This window comes from Mercenaria mercenaria, chromosome 3 (assembly GCF_021730395.1).
Source record: "Mercenaria mercenaria strain notata chromosome 3, MADL_Memer_1, whole genome shotgun sequence".
Lineage (NCBI taxonomy): Eukaryota > Metazoa > Mollusca > Bivalvia > Venerida > Veneridae > Mercenaria > Mercenaria mercenaria.
Genome location: NC_069363.1, coordinates 56,654,731 through 56,676,892, shown reverse-complemented (window position 1 = coordinate 56,676,892; position 22,162 = coordinate 56,654,731). Strand labels below are relative to the sequence as shown.

At 34.3% G+C, this 22,162-nt stretch overlaps 1 long non-coding RNA gene across 2 annotated transcripts; it reads left to right on the top strand.

Moving 5' to 3' along the window:
• The first annotated feature begins 18,324 nt into the window (after nt 1–18,324).
• LOC123529156 (uncharacterized) lies at nt 18,325–22,162 on the top strand. Of its 2 annotated transcripts, XR_008370243.1 has the most exons (5): nt 18,325–19,913; nt 20,216–20,275; nt 21,079–21,138; nt 21,478–21,535; nt 21,757–22,162. It is a non-coding gene; the product is annotated as an uncharacterized LOC123529156 (long non-coding RNA). The 2 variants fall into 2 exon arrangements; XR_008370242.1 differs by having other exon boundaries at nt 18,344–20,275.

Sequence of the window (22,162 nt, the reverse complement as noted above, 5' to 3'; positions counted from 1 at the left end):
GAACTTTCTAAAAAAAGGGCAAGAGATTTTGTTTCATTTCTGTTATATGAAGTTTTTCAATACAGCATCAAAACAACACAAAATACAAACAAATGAACAGAATGAACAAAACGCAAAATTGCAACAGCCACAATTACGGATCAAACATATTTCATGGTCCCTAATTAAAACAAACGTGTTTTACTTGAGTAAAGTAAGCGTTACCGTTGATGGTTGTCCCTTTCCCCTCGCCGCCATAAAATTTTTTGTCTCGTTGTTTTTCCCCAAAATTTGGATCTAAATTAAGTCAAAGCAATTCACTTTCTTTTTAAACTTCGCAATGCAATTATATTAAAAACCCACCACGGGGCCCTTTTTTAAAATCCATTTACCCCATCACGAAATTCAAATAAACACCCCTTTTTTTTGCCATTCAAATCACAGAACCTGGAAAAATTACAAAAACCAGTGCACGCTGAATGATTCATAATAGAAATTTTAATATACAGTCAAAATGACCCATATTTAAACTTGACCTAGATTTCATCAAAGCAAAAATTTTGATCAAATTTCATGAACACGCTGCATGTAGCCCCTATTGCATTCACAATATTTTTCTTTGATTTTTTTGGGTGACCTAGTTTTTGACCCCAGATGACCCCATTTGTACTCCACCTAGATCTATTTTATAAAGACAAACAATCTAGAAAAAAAAATTCAGGAATATCCAATGGAAAATGCAGCCACTATTGTATACACAAGGTTTTTCTCTGATTTGACCTAACGACCTAGTTTTTGACCCCAGATTATCCATATTCGAACTCGACTTTATTTTTTTTCAAGGCAAAGATTCTGACTAAATTTTATGAATATCTATTGTAAAATGCAGCTCCTACTGCATACACAAGGTTTTTCTTTGATTTGACCAGGTGATCTAGTTTTTGACCCCAGATGACCCAGTTCGAACCTAACCTAGATTTCATCCAGACAAAATTCTGGCAAATTTCATGAAGATCAGGTGTAAAATGCAGTCCTTATTGATTACTCAACGTTTTTCTATGATTTGACCTAGTGACCTAGTTTTTGACCCCAGATGACCCCTTTTCAAACAAGACCTAGATTTTATCAAGGCAATCAGTTTGACAAAATTTCATGAAGTTAAATTGAAAAATACAGCCTCTACAGCATTCACAAGCTCAATGTTGACAGACAGACAGACAGACATTGAGTGATCACAATAACTCACCTTAGCATTGCTCAGGTGAGCTTACAAGGGTGCTCATGGTGGTGAACATTTGTGCAAAAGTTAATCAAAATCCCTCAAGGCATGAAGAAGAAATGCTCTGGACAAAGTCATTCTTCAATTTGACATCTGACCTCCAAGTGTGAGCTTGATGTTAGACCTAGGACTGGTTCTTGCGCATGACAATCCGTCTCATAGCGGTGAACATTGAGCTAAGTTATATTTAAAATCCGCCCCGTGCATGAAAAAGAAATGCGCTAGACAAAGTCATTCTTGTATCTGACCATTGGCCTCTATATGTACCTTGACCTTTGACCTAGGGACCTGGTTCTTGCACACTCCGTCTTATGGTGGTAAAATTTGTGCCAAGTAATATTAAAAACCCTTAAAGGATTTTTGAGTTAAAGACTGGACAGGGAAAAAACCCCTTTGGCCTTTGACTTCTAAGTGTGACTTTGACCTTTCAGCTAAGTGTCCAGGTTTTTTGCGCATGCCACTTTGTCTCATTCAGAAGATGTTGCCTATAGTGTTGACAAAGTTTTTCTATGATTTCTGCTACTGCCCTACTTTTAAACCTTTTGTAATCTAATTTGAGACTTGGTCTAGATTTGACAAAATCAAATATTCTTAGGTTTAAGAAAATCAGGATGTGGCCTCTAGAGTGTTTACAAGATTTTTGTATGATTTGCCCTAATGACCTAGTATTTGAAATCAGGTAACTTGTCTAGATTTTATAGAGACAAACATCCTGACCAAAGTTTCATAAAGGTTTGGTACAAATGTGCCCCATCGAGTGTTAGAACAAGGGTTTACTATCTATTGACCGTGTGACCTAATTTTTGGCCCACATGACCCAGTAACAACCTTGTCTGAGATTTTATTAAGGGTAACAGACTGACCAAGTTTCATTAAGATGTGATTGAAACTGTAACCAATAAAGTGCATACAGGCAAATTGTTGATGACGATGACACAGGGAGATCACTATAGTTCACCTTTAGCACTTTGTCCCTAAGGTGAGCTAAAAATCTTACAGTTTAGATATGTGGTGCACACGAGTTTAAGCTATTTGCCCCAAAGTGTGACCTTGAGCTTGGTCATGGGTTGCGCGCTCTGCATGTCGTGTAGATGAAGTAATTGGTGAAGAACTTGATGGACAATAAAAGTTTAATGAAATTCATTCCAAAATGTGATTGGTAAAGATTTTCTATTATCTGACCAAATGACCTAGATTTTATGCCTAGGTGACAAAGTTTTGCAACTACCATTTAATTCATTTGACCAAACCTTCCAACAAGATTTCAGGTATATCAGACAACTGTTCCTGTAACTTTTTTAAGGATCCCCATTTGACAAAGTTTCATCATATAAAGAAAAACATTCTGACAAAATTTCATGTAGATCACTCAGACAATGTGGCCAGTGGATTGAAATCAGGTTTGTCCTACGATCTTATCCAGAGATGCATTTTTTTTATTATGGATTGCCAAGTTTCTAAAATAATCTTGATTTCTTATTAAAAGCAAACATTCTGACCAGGTTTCCTATGGATCATGTATGGTATCTGGAGTGCTAACAAGGTTTTTCTTTGACTTGACTAAGTGACCATTAAGACTAGCATCTACAGACCAAGTAAATGTCCTCTAGCCTATATACAAGATTTTTCTATTGCTTGAACAATTGATAACCAACGTTTTTCTAGATTTTTAAAGACAAACATTTGACAAGGTTTTATATTGTTCATGTAGAAAATTTGGTATCTTCAATGGTTCATGGATAAATAGTTTTTTTTATGATTTGAGTTAGTGGCCTTGTGCTTAACAGCTGATGACCTAGTTGTAAAATTGACCTAAACTTTGGTATGGACTGTTCTATATATACATGTAGATACAAGTACAAAGGGCTATAAATATTGGCTTCCTCAAATAATGCAACTGAAACTTGCAGGAACATATTTCTTTATAGCAGTTAACAGTACTACCACATTTTATACTACGAGAAATGACTATGGAAGGACGGCTGAAAAGATGGTCTGCCAAAGCCAAACTATATACTTCCGCCTTCGGCAGGGTATAACAAAAGAACCCATTATGAACTATGAAAAGGTTGTGTATGGAAAATGGTTGCCATCCTATCTTTATATACTGTCCCTATTTTTGTATTGTCATGTTATTCTCTTCCATGAATATCTCTGCCCATAATTTTTTGACTGTGGTGATTTTTCATTTGGAGGAACTGTTTCTCTAGAATCCGAAGACTGTTTGACACTGCTCAGTCAAAAAAAAACTTCAGAATGCCAAACATTTGAAAAGACATCAAAAAATATAAAATCATAAAAAATCGTATTATCATACTGTATATATACGTAAATATTTAATCAGTTTACAACTTTGAAATTCTATTTAAAATTTCCATTTAAACAACACAGTTATATTATTTGTATGGTGAAAAGCGCATATATTTAATTGAAAATGAAATTTGCCAAGATATTATGTCCATTAACATAGTGTCCAAGTTTAAGGATAGCACAGACCTTATGCAATATATATCAACAAGCCGCAATGCATTCATATCACAGCAAAAGAAAAGACCTAACCGCTTAACAAAAGCTGTCAGAGGACAGCAACGCTCGACTACTATGTTCAACAATCTTGTCAATTGAATATTGAAAACGAAAAAAGAGGCAAAATTTTGTAAAATTGCAAAACAGGGTTATGGAACCTGTGCAATGCATTTTCAGTTTTATAACAATGGAAATTTGTGTTAAGTTTCAATCCATGATTCCAACTAGTGGGTACGAAGAGACTAGTTTTAACTTTACATACAAAAACCCAAGAAACTGCAAAGTTGGAATAGGGGCATAATATTTTGAAAAATACAAAGTAGAGTTATGGAACCTGTGCACTGCATGTCAGATAAATCACAGTGACGTGTGTGAATTTCACATCCATTCCCTTGATGGGTACCGAGATACTGGCTTATGCATGGGTAAGTCCAAACAGCTCTACTATTCTTTGAATAGTCCAGCTAAAAAGATTGACAATTGTGGAATGTAATTTGCCAATAGAAAATTAAGCAAGGCCTTTTTACTAGCCAGATAGTTTTAACCCTGAATTCAGACTGACAGCCTGCACTATAATTCATTACCGGTATATTGTTTTTCACTGAAACATTTAGACTATTGTTTTGGTTTGCTCATTACCTGGTACTGATTCTCCAAAGGGTTATCAATGGTTTGTGCACTCACTCCACAACAGCATGCTTCTGTTTAAAGACATTACCCCTATAACCTATTGAAATAAAAAAATAATTTACAGGCATTGTTCCATATCATTAACAAAATTTTCATTGAAAACAGCCAAGTAGTGACCTAAACATCCTTCACATACACAATCATGAAAACTGTTGTTTTCAACTTAATTCAGCTAAAATACAGTGAAATAAAATGTTTGAAGTTATTTCTTATCACACTGATAATGTTAACAAACAGATAAATGCTTATTAATTTAAAGGTTTAGGAGTGTATCTTCAAAACACAGAAATTATTTGATAAAGGAACAACATCTTTACAATTAATCTACCTGACCATTACATGTTCTGCTGTGCTGTCCCATACGATGGATACCGTACTTAAAATATTCTCAACAAGAGGTCATGATGACCCTGTATTGTTCACCTGTTAAATATGCTAAATGCGATATATGTAAGGCCTGTGCCCTGTGGTTGTAGAAGATTTTAAGTTTACTACTACCTGGTACTTTATCTATGTGACCCCAGGGGTCATGATTTGAATAAACTTGTGATTTGAGCACTTGAACTAGTTTTTGACCCCACATGACCCAGGTTTGAACTTGACATAAAGGATCATCAAGATAAACATTCTGATCAACTTTCATGACAATAGGGTAATAAATGTTGCCCCTTGAATGTTATCAAGTGTTCCATTGATCCCAGTGTGTGACCTAGTTTTTTACCCCAAATGACCCTGTTTCAAACAATTGCCTGGCTTAAGGATCATCAAGATAAAAATTCTGACCAAGTGAATGAATGAAGATAGGGTCGTAAATGCTGCCTCTACAGTGTTAATAAGTCTTTCCTTTGAATGTGCAGGTGACCTAGTTTTGACCCCCACATGACCCGAAACTGGGTTAGGGATCATCAAGATAAACATTTTGAACAAGTTTAATGAATATATGGTCTTAAATGTGGACTCTAAAGTATAAACAAGCTTTTCCTTTGATTTGAATAAGTGACTTAGTTTTGAATCCACATCTTGGCCTTGGAATATTCAAGATAAACATTCTGACCAAGTTTCATGAAGATAAGGTCATAAATGTTGCCTCTACTGTGTTAACAAGCTTTTCCTTTGAGTGGTGACCTAGTTTTAGATCCCATATTACCCAGTTTCAAACTTGGCCTAGGGATCATCAAGATAAACATTCTTTCCAAGTTTCATGAAGATATGGTCATAAATATGGCCAAGCTTTTCCTTTGATTTGACTTAATTTTTTAACCCACATGACCCAGTTTCGAACTTGACCTAGAAATCATCAAGATTAAAATGATTGTGACCATGTTTCATGAAGAGAGCTCATAAATGTGGTCTCAAGATTGTTAACAAGCTTTTCCTTTGATTTGACTGGGTGACTTAGTTTTTGAACCCATATGACACAGTTTTTAACCTGGCCTAGAGATCATCAAGATCAACATTTTGTGCAAGTTTGTTTTGGGTTTAACGCCATTTTTTCAACAGTATTTCAGTCTTGTAACGACGGGCAGTTAACCTAACCAGTTTTTCTAGATTCTGTACCAGTACAAACTAGTTCTCCGCAAGTAACTGCCAACTTCCCCACATAAATCAGAGGTGTAGGACGAACGATCTTAGACACAATGTCTTCTATCAAATTGCCGCAAAGAAAATATGCCCCTCCTGAGGAACAAACTTACGACCCCAAGATCTGTAGACCAACGCATTACCTTCTGAGCTAAGCGGGCGTATCAAAAACCTTTATATGGCTAGAAGGGCCAAAATTTTAGAGGCATTAACTCTAGAACCAATGATGGAATCTAGTCGTTTTTTTTTTTTTTTTAAAAGAATTGAGATCTTATTTTGACAAGTTGTATATAAGTGTGGTTATAATTGAATGTAAAATGTCACTTCTATCGAGTTCATAAGGTAAAATTACAAATTTTGGTTCCTTCAAGGGCTGTTAGTCTGGAACCTATGATTGGACCTGACAGATTCATCATGGAATCTAAGATATATTGATGTGAAAAATATTTTGCAAGTTTGTATCAAATCAAAACATTAATGAAGTGACTATATGGCTGCAAAAGCAAAAATAGCAATTTTGGCCCTGTTCTAAGGGGTCATAACTTTGGAACCAATGATGGGGTCTGGCCAGTTTTCAAAACAAAGGAACCAAGATGTTATACTCACACAAATTATGTACGAGTTTAATTAAAATCAATTGCAAAAAAGTGGTTTTCTATCATGTTCAAAAGAAATTGTGGACAACGATGACAGACGAAGGGCGATCACAAAAGTTTACCTTGTCACTAGTGACAGATGAGCTAAAAAGTTGTTCCCTTATAAAAAATGAATACCATTTGTAAAGAAATAAAAATAAAACTATATTCCATCAAGTTTATGATGTGTAATTTCAGCAATGGGTGATTATTGCAAATGCATTGAAACAAAGATATGTAACAGTTCTTTATTATTGAATTTTCAAAGGTGCTGAACTGTTTGTAAGTGTGGCCCCTTTATGCTGCCCTTTTCCAGAATTCAAACTGTAAGCTGTCAGTTGTTGTGTCGAGTAACATACATGTTTTATAGGTTGTTCAATGGACAAGACAAGATACACATTTGACTTCTAAGTGTAACATTGACCTTGGAGCTAGGGGTCTGGGTCTTGTACATGGCACATCTTCTCATAAATAGGGAACATTTAAGCCAAGTAATTTCAAAATCCCTTCATCAATGGCAGAGTTATGGACTGGACAAGAAACAGACAATGTTTAACCTTTAACCTATAATTGTGACCTTGACCTTAGAACTAGGGGACTGACACTGACATGTCTCATTAAGGGAACATTTAAGCCAAGTTATTTTAAAATCCCTTGAGAATGTCAGAGTTATGGACCAGACACAAAACAGACCCCGTTGACCTTTGACTTCTGTGACCTTGACCCTTGGAGTATGGGCTGGGTCTTGTGCATGATACATTGTCTCATTATGGTAAACTTTTATGCCAAGTTATTCAAAAATCCCTTCATGGTTGGCAGAGTTATAGACTGCAGGGATATAAATTAGCAGGAGCCAAGTAGCCCATGGCCCCTTGATTTTGGGCTGGGCCCTAAATTGTTGAAGAAAATGCTCATATACCTAACGTTAAACAATTATTTTTGATAGTCGGCCTAAAAAACAAGAGCTGTCACAGGAGACAGCGCACTCTACTATTTCGCTGCTGGATAGTGAAACTGGGCAACATTTGTTGAAGCTGGAGCTGTCACTGGAGTGTTTAATGACTCCAACGTGGATGAAATATTGGATAATAGCTTGAGTCTGTGTCAAAAGAATTAAGTAATAAGAGAGATAAGGATCAAGTGTATCATAACATTAAATATTAAGTATAATTCTTAGCAAAAAGGGGGCGTAATTCATGAAATATTGGTGCAACAGTGATGCACCTTGTGTCATGTTAAATCAAATCCATTTTGTAATGACTTGAGATATAGTGAAAATGCATTGAAATTAACCTTTAAATCTAAGTAAAAGTGGCATAATTCATGAAAAATTGGTGCTAGAGTTATGAACCTTGTGTCATATGATGTGGGTGATAAGGTGGAACAACTATTTTAAGTTTGAATCAAATCCATTCAGTAATAACAAGAGTCAGAGTGAAAGTGCATCAAAACTTTAACCTAAAATTATAAGTAAAAAGGAGGGATAATTCATGAAATAATGGTGCAAGAGTTATGGCCATTGTGTAATATGATGTGACTGATGATGTTGAACAACTATTTTAAGTTTGAATCAAATCCATTTAGTAATAACTGAGATAAAGTGAAAATGCACCAAAACTTTAACCTGAAATTCTAAGTAAAAAGGGGGGATAATTCATGATATATTGGTGCAAGAGTTATGACCCTTGTGCCATATTATGTGGGTGATGATGAGGAACAACTATTTTAACTTTGAAATAAATCCATCAAGTAATAACAAAGATAAAGAGAAAGTGCATCAAAACTTTAACCAAAGTGCGGACGCGGAAGGATGCCGACGCCGGGTCGAGTAGGATAGCTCTCCATACTTCGTATAGTCGAGCTAAAAAAAGCTAGTTTATATCCCTAACTGGACACGAAACAGACCGTGTTAACTGTTGACCTCTAATTGTGACATTGTCCTTGGAGCTAGGGGTCTGAATCTTGCACATGACACATCATCTCATTATGGTGAACATTTATGCCAAGTTATTTCAAAATCCACGGGTGTTCACATTATACGCCCCGCTCTTCCAGAGACAGGCGTATAAAAAGCTGAAAACATAACACAAATTATGTCAGGCCCTATTTACCATAGAATAGTTTATGCTGCCAGGCCATCAGTCTTTGCGAGAGCACCTGTGACCTATCAAAAGTTCAGTCTTCATACACTGGCTGTAACATCTTTTCCTGAAAACACAAGCCAACAAATAATATTAAAAATAGAAGTACAACAACAGTAATAAACAAGAGCTGTCAGTGGACAGCGTGCTCGACTATTCTCAGTGCTTGATAGTATAATATAAGCTATGAGTAAAACTATAACATTACAATAAGCATATTCTAAGTCTAAAAGGGGCCATAATTCAGTCAAAATGCTTGATAGAGTTGCCTCCTCCTTTTTACAGACTGGGGTCATGATGGTAAACAAGTATGCAAAATATCAAAGCAATATCTCAATGGAATTTGAAAATATTTGGGGTGGTACGCAAACTTTAACATTTATTCTAAGTCGAAAAGGGGCCATAATTCAGTCAAAATGCTTGATAGAGTTGCCTCCTCCTTTTTACAGACTATTCTCAGTGCTTGATAGTATAATATAAGCTATGAGTAAAACTATAACATTACAATAAGCATATTCTAAGTCTAAAAGGGGCCATAATTCAGTCAAAATGCTTGATAGAGTTGCCTCCTCCTTTTTACAGACTGGGGTCATGATGGTAAACAAGTATGCAAAATATCAAAGCAATATCTCAATGGACTCTGAAAATATTTGGGGTGGTACGCAAACTTTAACATTAATTCCAAGTCAAAAAGGGGCCATAATTCAGTCAAAATGCTTGATAAGAGTTGCCTCCTCCTTTTTACATAGCTCGGTGTTTTTTCTTAACAAAATTGGTGTGCAGGTATTAGATACCCGCACGCTAGTTACCGCACTGTTGGATAGGAAAGTATGCCAGCGTGTATGGGCGTGTCTCTAACAGCAGACAGCGACGTGCATTTTATTGACTTTCTGCGCTCGCACTGGTTTATTTTACCTGAGCTTTACACATTTGTAAAGCAAGGATTTTAAGTACTCACTGAACTGCTGTATATGGCAATGTGGAACGCCTACTGAACTACCATATATGGATGGCTATGATACTAAACAGAAAGAACATCAAAACTCTCGGGTAAACGATTTATACTCGGGGGCTACGCCCCCTCGTACAAATCGTTTACCCTACGATACAAGGCGAATTTCACCTTAACTTAAAATCTTTTAACCAATAGTTTTTCAGGGGCATAAAATTGTCGTAAACACGAAGAACATTATCCACCAAGCTTTATGACTCTAATTAACCGTTCTCAGGACACTAGTCGGACAAGATTCACACTGATCTTGACCATTTATCTCATACCCCTATCATTTTGCTTACGACGACCGTGTCTAAAACTTTGAAGACTGTATATTTAACCATACTCTTGGTATTGGTAATACACTGTGATGTTCCCAGTGACCTTGCTCTACCACACATAGTAATTGTATTAATATTCACAAACATCCGTACCAGTTTGGTTGACTCCCATGTGCATCAACTGGTTTGGTAATAAGGTTTTGAGGATATGAAAATTCAAATAGCAATGTATATATTTCAGATAAAATTTGTTCTTAATGTATGTGATAAAATTAAATCTCTATTTGGTAATTTTGCCCTTATGGTCCTTTATACCCGTCGCGTCACATACTTCCATTAATGCAATGAAAACGGATCAAGGACTAACATAAGTATATCAACTATTATACTCATTAGCAATTACATAATTAAGCAGACATGTTTTTGTTTAGAAACAAATTAAAAGCCTAGATGTCCTTCTATATCTGTTTGACGTTACTTCAAACTATGTTTATACAGTCAAACCAAGTTATCACGGGCAGTTAAAATATAGATTTTCATCAGTCTCCAACAAAAAACTTGCAACATTCACATTAAAGTCAAACAATAAGCTTGAGCATTATAAAAGATTGCCATCCGCTCAAACACACGTTATTGAATTAAAAACTCGAACTTTATTTTGATAGAATAAATTCATGAGCAGTTTCGACTGCTGCGTGTCTCAAAGGATGACTTTCTGTAATGTTTTAATATAATACATTAAAATCAACGTATTACATATCTTAGGATAATACTTCGACCAAAATATGGTTGACTATGTCCAGTAATCTGCTAATAATAATTGAACTGTTTGTCAGAGCAAACGCTATTAGTTTAGTTAGTAATAAAAGAATATCATTTACTTTACAACTTGATAGGGGTGAAGATAATCATGTTGACTGGCTATCTTTCCAGAAAAAGGCAAAAAAATCATTGTAAGAGAATACTGACTAAATATACTAATTTATTTGTTTTATCTCCAGAAAGGTTTGCTGACAGGTACCGCAAGGCATTGCTACCATTTACGATAGACCGCCACACACCGCGTTACTTTATAGAATATATTAAATATCCGTCTTGATTGTTGCTGTTGTGCTGGTTGGTCGTTTTTGCTGATAAAAACCCTTACGATGTTTGACGAGATATCTTCGTTCAGCTTTATCATTAACTAAAACACTCATTAAAGACACAGAAAATCTGCAAAGGACCACTCGTCAATGCAGACTCTCACGAATGGTTGCAAGACAGTCCTTTCCGTTATCAAACGATATTTTATTTGGTGAATTGATATTCCTTCTCCATCGCATGCACAACGGTGTTTCCTGCGATTGCTATTGTTACAGTAAATATTTCTTATCTCCTTACCTTCAGTCTTGAATCCGACATTAAATTTACCGCTATTTAGCACAACTTTAACGTCACTTTTACCTCACACAAGGCGCGAGTACTGCCGATTGAACACGGTAAATGGAAACATCAAATATGCTTTTATTGGTACATTGAAATATGTTTCAAAGGAAAGTAAAGTACTCACAACTCATTATTACCTCCAACTTTCACAAACATAACAAAATAAACCTCACGAAATATCAGATGTTATCTATCAACATTGCAGGTCATGGAAGATTGGTCTGTTGATACATATATTATAGTCATATTTGATATGAACTGGCTGATAACATGTGAAGATTAAACGTAATTTCAATCCTAAAACATCTGGCTCAATAAGCGTTTTAACCGCTGACCGATATGCAAGAGGATTGCAAACAAACTATGTGTACCTGTATATATCAAACATACTATGATTATGTATAACGTATTGTCAAATTAAAAAAAAAAATGTTTAATGGTGTAGTGGTTTTAATGTCATTGTCAATTTCCAATATCAGTTTTCGCATGACATATCCAATACTCACAAGAGTAATTGTAGTTTAAAAGTTTGTAATCGTGCTAATTGTTCGATGCATGGAAACTTAGAAATAATGTAGGCACTGCAGACATTTACAACATCTGAGAGAAGAGAGAAACGCGCCCAGAACATGTTTCTTGACTGTGAAGAGTATAAAACTGTGCCTATTTCTTCCCTTGAACGTTTAAACAGTTAAAATTGGTGACATATAATTTACTTGTCCTCTTCATCACACAAATTTATAGGCCACTTGCTGATAACACATAAGGTTTCTGATAAGATTACGTTACTATAGTATTACTTTATATGTCAACAAATATGGTGGATAAAAGTCTGACATGATTAAATTGTTTTAAACTTGTTTCATTACAAACGGAATAAAATCATGATAATTAAGGTAGGTACATAGTTAGATTAAAAGTTCCTTTATTAAGGACAATTTAACCATTTTACTGACGTCGTTCTATTAAAGTACTGTTAATTATTTTTCACGAATCCTCAGTTGAATTACAGATGTTTTTTGTTGTCAAATTGTAATATACACCTCATCCAGGGATCAAACTAGCGGTCCCTCGATTGATAGTAGGTCGTGTTCAACATACAGTATCACACTGACAGAGTGGTTACTGAAATCATTATCAGAATATATCTTGGCATATACCTTTTTGTTAAACATTAATTATAAAACCATTACGCTTTAAAAAATGAAAAAAAGTGGTTAATAAATGTAACTGATAATTTATCTGACTTCAATCTTCACCTTTTCTGAAATGTTTTGAAATGTCGCTTGCGGACTTACTCTGAACAGTTTTGTTATCTATTCTAATACTATTACTTTCCTGATCGTTTTATTTTCTTCATAAATTCAGCATCATATCTTCCGTATTAGGCTTATGTGAAGGTATTGTGCTACATATAAAAACAGCTGCATATATGATGCACCCATTTACAAATAGTGTGTATTAGTATGTCACATGTTTTGTCTTGAATATATCTTTGTGACTAACAGATTCAATGCAAACTGGTATTACAACCGAACAATATTAAATGAGTAAAATATACTTACCAATGTTTGAGAAAGAAAGAGGCAAAACTACTTGTTTAAGTCTTTTGTATGAGGAAACTTCCCTCTTGGCTAGGGACAAAGGCCTGATCACGATAAACCTTGATCAGTATTAAACTTTGTATATAGATGTATCATCACTTTCGAGCTTAAAAACTGATTTGTTTCTGGACTGTATATGAAGCAACTGATGCCGAATGGATTTTCAAATGCACTCGATCCGGACGTGAAGCTACGAATTCACACGACCCATTTGCTGATTGTTTCTTATACATAATATACACGCTGGCATATGCATTGAAAGGAATAAATAAATGTATTATGGCCTATTTATTGTCATCATGTAATAAATGTAGATAAATGTGTGTATAAGAGTGTGTTCACGTGCGTATCTGCAAGTTATGTATATTTGTTTTGAAAGAACATGTTTTACAAGATGTGGGTTTTTAGCGTATCAAAGGTAATTATAGCTCGTGTCATTTTCGTCTTTCAGAAAGTACTAGAAAATATACGGGCACTCGGAGAAAATCCGTTTATTGAAGCTATATGGTTGTTTATCTTAGCATTGGTGACGGGACTGCTATCGCTATTTAAAGACAAACGACAAGGAAACGGTACATTTTTATTGTCATTCCCCTGTACTTCGTTTTACATTTTCTGGAACAGTTACTAACCTATTTTCTTTATATCTTTATCAACAGCTGATGGAAATGATGAAATATATATTATTGACATGTACGTTTTACAGTCAGTTTGGTGTACCATGTGACTTTTCATACGCCCGAAGGGACGAATTATGTTATACCCCTGGTGTCCGTCCGTACGTCCGTCCGTCCTTTAGCGATTTCGTCTCCGCCCTGTAACTCTTGAACCCCTTGAAGGATTTCAAAGAAACTTGACACAAACGTTCACCACACTGAGACGACGTGCAGAAGGCATGTTTTGGACGTCTCGCTTCAAGGTCAAATTCACATTTTGACCGCACTGTAACTCTTGAACTGCTTGAAGGATTTCAAAGATACTTGGCACAAATGTTCACCACACCAAGACGAAGTGCAGAGCGCATGTTTCGGATGACTCGCTCCAAGGTCAAGGTCATGCTAAGGGGTCAAATGTCATATATCACTTTGCTTTTTGTATATTGCTCTGTATTGCAGTGGTGCTCTTGTTTTTATTTGGCAGATCTCTTTTTTGTTCACTTACAATAAAATGAATTGAATTACTTCCCTTTTATTTTACTATAAATAGCTTATTTTGAAACTTTTTTTATTATTGGCCGTAGGGAAAAACCGAGACCACTTTTCTATGGTACAACATGGATGGTACCTCCAATTTTTAGGTGTATTTTAACATACCTGTACCTTGTAAAGATTTTTCTGTTGACTTAGATTTTATTTTTTTTTTGAATTTCCTCCCTTTGTTGTTCCTGCCCTTTGGGCTTTAAATTTTGCTCTCATCCTCGGATGTAACCCTTCGGGCGTATATTGCCCCTCTTGACGGAGTTCTTGTTTAGATTAATTAGCATTTTTTAAATATTAAAATACATATTATAATTTTGAAGTAAGGGATATTGAACTCTCTCTAAACAATGTGGGATAAAATTGAAGTAGCTATGTGTAAGTGAAGTCAAAAAGTTATATTGTTACAAAGAACAGCATCGCATAAACAGGACAAAAATCATTTAGCTTAATCATAAATGACTGTCTCTTGATACTTAACGTATTCTGTTTTCCTGGCGTTACACTTTGAATGGCAAGAGTTGTCTGAAAAAAAAGTAAATTTTATATCTAAGCCGTCCTCAAGCCTTGAATAACTCTGAAAAATGTTTAAAAACGACAACTACTGGAAAAAATATGGAAATTTCAGAAATTGGCTGATCACGGAGGCAGTCAGTTTAGTGTGTTTATGATGCCACTTACACACAACTAAATTCTTTATTTAGCAAGTAACCTTTTGAACAGATTATTTTAATACATTTCTTGAGCGTAAGATGCAAATCATGGTAATTTCTTTCATTATAGCTTGAAAAGGTAGAGAGATTTTTTTACAAAAATAAGTTAGAACATTTAAAAAAATTTGTACCCAAAAATTAATAAATCCGCCATTTTGGTTTTCTGGTTGCCATGGAAACAAATGGCCGCCATTATTATCAAATATTTAAATGCTCATAATTCCCTTTTAAGCCGGTTTTGAAAATTCTTTCACCTTTCTTAAATTAAATGATTCAAGAAGTACTAGGAGACTGAATTAACATAAGGACAACATTGCCTTTCTCTTTAACTTTAACGTTTTAGCGATGCGGGATTTATTATGTTTCAAATTTTTCTAAGAATAAAATGAAAAACTTAGAAAAGTTGAAAAGTAGGGAAGAGAGGGGTTGTTTTAGTTGTATATGTTTTAATTTTACCCATACGCTTTGTAAATGTTTTGACTTGAGAAGTTAGTGTGAAGTTATTTAGTAGCTAGTGGTAAAATGTAAAAATTCATACTTAACAATAATGGTTCTTTGCAAAATGATTTGTGTATAAACTATACATTTCAAAACTATTTCAGTCGAGATTTTAGAGACGAGCAAATTGGCCCCCTCGATTTCAGCTCCCAGAGATATTTTGGAAAAGTTAAAAGCGAAATGCCGTGCTACGAATACTCGAGTTGAATTTACAGATCAACGTATTAATGGGTCGCTACTTATTGTGATTTGTTTTAGCAATTATAGATTAGAGCACGATGTCGAATCATCTCTTCAAGCTATTCACGGTTAGAGGCAAGCTTTTTTACAACGACTTTCTCTTAACTGAAAAAAAGTATTTTATTCTTTCTACCCTATTATTTGAACGTGATTATAGGAATGAGACTCGATGAAAAAATCAGTCACTTTTAACGCCAAAAGAATAAATGACGGAAGGATTTCTTTTTGTTCTCGCATTTTTCATAGTCCTACAAGTAGGGATTTCGCTCTTGATTCTATTATCTAAATTACTTTATTCCATACGTACATTGTTGTAATGGTGCCACGGATTGTCCCAATTAGTATTTAAAAAACAAAGAAAAATATCAAACAGGGAATGCCACGTACCAAAAACGCAGCCTCCTCAAAACGAAACCCCCAGCACGCAGACGCGTGCACCACACACACACACACACACACACACACACACACACACACCCAAAGCCAACACATAAGGACAAAACGAACAACAAACACGCACACAAAGCCAACACATAAGACGAAACGAACAAACAAAGGAACACAGTGGGGCACCGCCTTGGAACGGTCAGTGGCAAAAACACCACTGGGGAGCTTAAACCGGTTTATGGTGCACCTAACCTCACTCTTACCCCCAAAGACATGGGACAGTGTAAATAAAAGTAATCGCCTCCAGGTGAATCTCTTACACACGTAATGGAAACAAAAAGGCATGGCATGTAAAACACAAAAATGCTCGTGTATAAATATATAAAAAATAAACCTTAAGGACCAAAAACGTATGTACTCAATGCCTTTTCAGAAGACAGAGCAACAAGAGAAACACCCTTAAGGGCCCGACGAAACAGGCCAGAAGACAAATATCAAAACAGTTCAGTCCTGGTAGGATTTAAAAACTGCTTATCATAGAGTCCTCCCCCTCTTCCGTCAGACGCAATCAAAGAGGGAAGCGTAGTGTCCAACTGTAAACGGGTTGAACACTAAACATGCGGTATGTCTCAAAACAGTTGGGTCGTAACCTCTTTAATAAAACGTTTGATAACCTTTCCAAATACATTTGGAAAATTACCGTGACCCAAGATCTTACGAAGTTTGTAAACCACATCCCCATAAAAAACGGGTTTAGAAATACCTTCTCGCAAAGTGTCTTTAAATTACTATTGAATTTTAAAACTAAATCAGAATTACGATAATAAAATTTAGCAAAATATTTGCGCAGTTTGTAATAACGGTAGCCTTGCTGAAGAAGTTTACCTGTAATATATTGATTACGTTCATTGAAATGCTTGACATGACTACACGCTCTGGCAAACCGAATTAATTGAGAAATATATACCCCATAAGATGTAGCCTGAGGTACATCCCCATCCAAATGGGAAAATTTACAATACTAAAATTAAAATCATCCATCTTGTCATAAATTTGGTATGTATAAAATTGTCATAAATAGAGAGATGTAAATCTAAAAATGAAGCATCAGTATCCGAATTGTTAGTTTTAATTAACTGAAGCTCCCTGGGATAAATAGTACCCACCAATTGACCAAAAAACGGATTATCCATATTAAGAATATCATCTAGATAGCGTGATGTATTATTAAATGCCGTTATAATATCTGCCTGCGTATCTGGAGAGAGGCTCAACATAAAGTCTCTTTCATAACAATATAAAAACAAATCTGCGACAACGGGTGCACAATTTGTTCCCATGGGAATACCAACAACTTGTCTAAAAACTGCATTCCCAAACCTGATGTAAATGTTGTTCAATAAAAAGGAAAGGGCTTTACAAACTTCGTCACAGGTCCACATTGTATAATGTTTAATAATATTGTTAGTAAAAAAAGCTTTATCAAAATTGCAAGCAATAAATGTAGCATTCTCTCTGGCAAAAGTCTTTTGAATTAGGGCAGTTAATTTGCCATTTATTAAGTTATGTGGTAAAGTGGTATATAAAGTAGAAAAATCGTATGTACTGACTGTAGATACCTTGTAATTATTAATTTTCAACTTATCCAGGATTTCACCAGAATTTAAAGCCATTATTTGGTATGTTCACTGTGACAAGTATTTAATATATGTATATTTCCCAGGAACGAAGCTATAACATAGAAAAAAGTTACAAGAAGAAAAAAAAATAGAGGATAAAAATATATTTCACTTGTGAGACACTATATCCTACATTTTTACTACTATGCACACTTGAAAACATTGTACTCGGTGTTTACTCTGTGAAAGATGTTTCAACAAAACACTGGAACAAACAGCTAGCCTCAATATGTTGTGTATAATGTCTCATATAACACGTTAAAATAGATAAAGTGATAGGTTGGCCAGCCTCGAACGGGTTTTAACCACTTTTTTATCGTTGCAAAGGTCTGTCCGTGAATTCACATTGCTCTTTATTTAACAATTTCACATATTAATACTGTTATTTTGTGTGTTTATGATGCTACGCCCACTTCTTATGTTTGACTGTATAATTTAAGGAGGTAGGTTACCTTCATATTTGTATGTGCGCATGTCCAACCGGAAGCTAACGTGACGATTTACGACGACGTTTACGACAAACTAAATGTGTTTGTATATTCATTCTTCTGAAAACAAATCCTGAACTTGTCTTCGATCTGATGCTTTATGGTTTAATAATGCAGAAATAATAAATAAATTGCCGCAGAAACGCTTCAAAACAATGTTGCCTTAAAATGACGTCATTGACGTCATGACGTTACGTGTCAGTTAACGCGCAAAATTAATAGCTTTTATCTTGAAAGTACGTAATTCTGTACAATTTCTTTATTTTAACTATTTTCAAATAACCATTATTTGCTGAAATATTTTTTATGAGTCTTTTGCTCTGAATAATAATCAATATTTTGCTTCTTTTATGTAGTTATATTGAAATGTTATGCGGAATGTAAGAAAATGGATGATGGCAACCAATGTTATTTGGAATATAGTTGGGTGAAAGGTTACTTGTTACGGCCATTTTCAAATAAAAAGTCTAGCAGTTTGATTTGTAATACCTATTTTTCAGGTTCCATTGATAATTTGTTACTTACATACTAAAACTAAGATCTAAAATTGTTCAAAGGCGTACGTAGGATTTATATAGGCAGATGGCCCCCGATTTTTGAAAAATAAAAAGATCGATGACAGTGTTAAAAATCGACAGTTTTCATTAAACAAAACTTTAAACTACCGAACTATGTCGTTTTTAATATTAACACATTCTCAGTATTGGTGTAAAATGAGTTCAAAGTACGAACGGTACTGGCATTTTGTGTTAAAATTGCTGAATTCGGCCATTTCAGACTCAAAATTCGCTTATTAGCAACCCTTGCTCCGGTTAACAATTTATAACAGCTATTAAAATTGTTAATTCCATTTAATATTTTCCTAACCAGAAACCGGAGCAAGGGTTGCTAATAAACGAATTTTGGAAAAAACGATAATATTTGTTTGGCCTTTTTCACGTATACGAGTAGCCTCCCTTGAAGCTAGGTGCTCGTTGCCAGGCAATATTATAGGTGGCGCCACTGTCAACATGTGGATGTGAAAACGAAAGTAGATTATTTATCGTGGAATAATTACAATTGTTTACCCTTCTACGTGGAATTTATATGGAAAGTAGATTAAATGCCATTTTGTTGTGTTAAATAAACCAAAAGAGTATTCATTCGATTCTCTTTCAATGGAAAGCAAGCAGAATTATTGACACACGAGTGTCACAACGATACAGTTATCTGTGACAGTGACACACAATAACTTGCAGTAGTGATTAGAGATATTCAACATTTCTGTATTTTCGAATGATTATTTTCAACACTTGATTATTAAATTTGACATCGTTAGAGCTTCGGACATACATAGTAACCGGACGATGTTTATGAAGTCCACAACAATAATGACATAATTTCATAAAAAGTTAAAATAAATGGACTGGGAAGGGATGTCTGTTAATTTATCACGCTTAAAACGGTGATGTTTTGGTCATAACTGTCCACCTTGATAAGACTGCAAAAGAAAAAAAAATCTACTGACATGTAGTGTTTACATTTTGCATTATTTTTCTGATTTGTTTATAACAGTAGATTCAACCTGATGAAAGGTGTGTAGACTCTACTCATTGAATTGCATACATGATCACTATATGAATATTTCATATTTACTGAATGTAATGAAGCAGTAATTTGACAAATACAAGCAAGCAGATATTGTTCACTGATTATTAAAATATGGAATATTTTTTTCTGATGTCCTTCACAAATGAGACAAACCCTTCAGGTATAAAAGAATGCTTCACTGTCTGCTTCATTGTCAACAGAATATGATTGAAATTGTAAAGGTCTTATCAACATTATTATTGTGATGTCTTGCACTAATCAGTATTTGTTTTGTATCATATTTCAGGTAATGGTATGAATTGAGATGATTTATTTAGTTACCTTCAACTGGTCAGTGGTCAACAAGGTATGTCTTTTTGATAATTGTAAAATTTTCATTACACAATTTTTCTTATGATATAGGCTTTCCAAGTTAATCTCCACAGTTCTTTAACCATCTATATACTTTGTTTCTACTGAAGGCATAAACACTTTAAAATAATTATTCTATATTCTGTATATCCAGGGTTGCAGTGTATTACAAGGTTCTTTTGAAATTTCATTGACCTGTATTTTCTAGAATAAAAGGAAATGTTTGTCATATTTATGCAAGAGTAACACCAGATCAACTATAAGACCCAAGATATAGTAGTGGTGTTATGACTTCTGCTCTCATGACACATTCTATACAGTGAAAGAGCAGCTGCTGTGGAATGCCAGTCTGATACATGTACCTGTCAGGACATTACCTTTTAATTCAAGAAAATTGCTTTGAAATTCATTTTGTGACTTTATATCTATAAACCTGAGGCCATATTCATAAAGCTTCTAAGATTATTTTCATTTAAGATATTCAATATTTTCTTGTATTTTCATCTTGTTCTATATTTTCATCTAAGATTGAATGTAAAATTTTATTTGATGAATATTAAAAGATGTTCAGTCAGTTTTTGCAAAACTGTTAATAATATTGCTATGAATTTGCCTTTGTAGTGTGATGAATGCTGGTTATATGAAGGCATTGTTTTTATTCTAAGCATTGAAAGTGTTAGAGACTTGAAGTTGAAATATTTTCTGAAACATTATTGATTATGACCTCTGTAATTAAATTAACACACAATTATGCATATTGGTTATGTCATTAATTATTCTTTGACTTTTTTATTTCAGATAGTATTACTGTGTGTCTTGAAACATTGAATGCCCCAAAACAACCAGTATGATAAGAAGGTAATTTAGAACTCTTCCTTGCCTTTCACAAAACACAAAACCTGTAACTGTGGAATTGAATTGAATTACCTAAGGAAGATCTGATAAATAAAACTTCCAAATACTAATTATGCTCTGATGTACACACAGATTGTACCTTGCATTTTTGTTTTTTGTAAAGATGAGAAGATAGTACAGGTATATATTTGTTTCTGAACAAGATTCAGAATCAATTTTCTATAAACTATGACAAAAGCAGACAGATTTCAATATATGTCCTAACAAAATTCAATATTTCAGTAACTCCTTTTCAAAAGGATATATTAAAAATTTATCAAGTTGCTTTATATTACATTACAGGCCAGAATATACAGCTTCCCAAAATGTTGAAAGACTAAGCTGTTTTTTCTAAGGACTTGTGAGTATTTTGATTTCTCTTTTTAACCCTATGATTGAATATTTCATTTCAATTAGTGATGGCACTTTTTCCAATAATTTGCATCTACCTTTCAACATGTTTACAAGGGACAGCAAAATAGAGATGTATCTTTTCTTAAAATTTTAGCATTTAACATTTTTTACACAGAAAGCAAAATATTTTAAATACTTTGAAAATTATTTTTATTTCTTTTATTCTAGGTATACTATCTAGGTTGAAATTAGCCATGGACAATGAATTTGGAGGTGCATGCTGGAGCATCAGAAATTACAGACTTGGAATAAATATTTGCATAATATACAAGTAACATTAACTGAAAAATGACTAATGTTTATGTTAATAAAGTGCAATATCCATGCTTGTAACATTTGCATGGGGGTAATAGTTACAGTGTTGAAAGAGACTGCCAGTGTTACATTTCAATCTAAGTTACAGTGTGGATGCTAATTCTAAATTCTTGATAGTCAAGTGTTTTTAGTAACTTATGGATACTAATTATTTATCAAACTGTTTAATTTATCACATTCCTACATCATTATTTTACATAAAATGTTTGTGGTTATATAATATATGTTTATATGGTAATAAATTTTGTTTCTGTGTAAA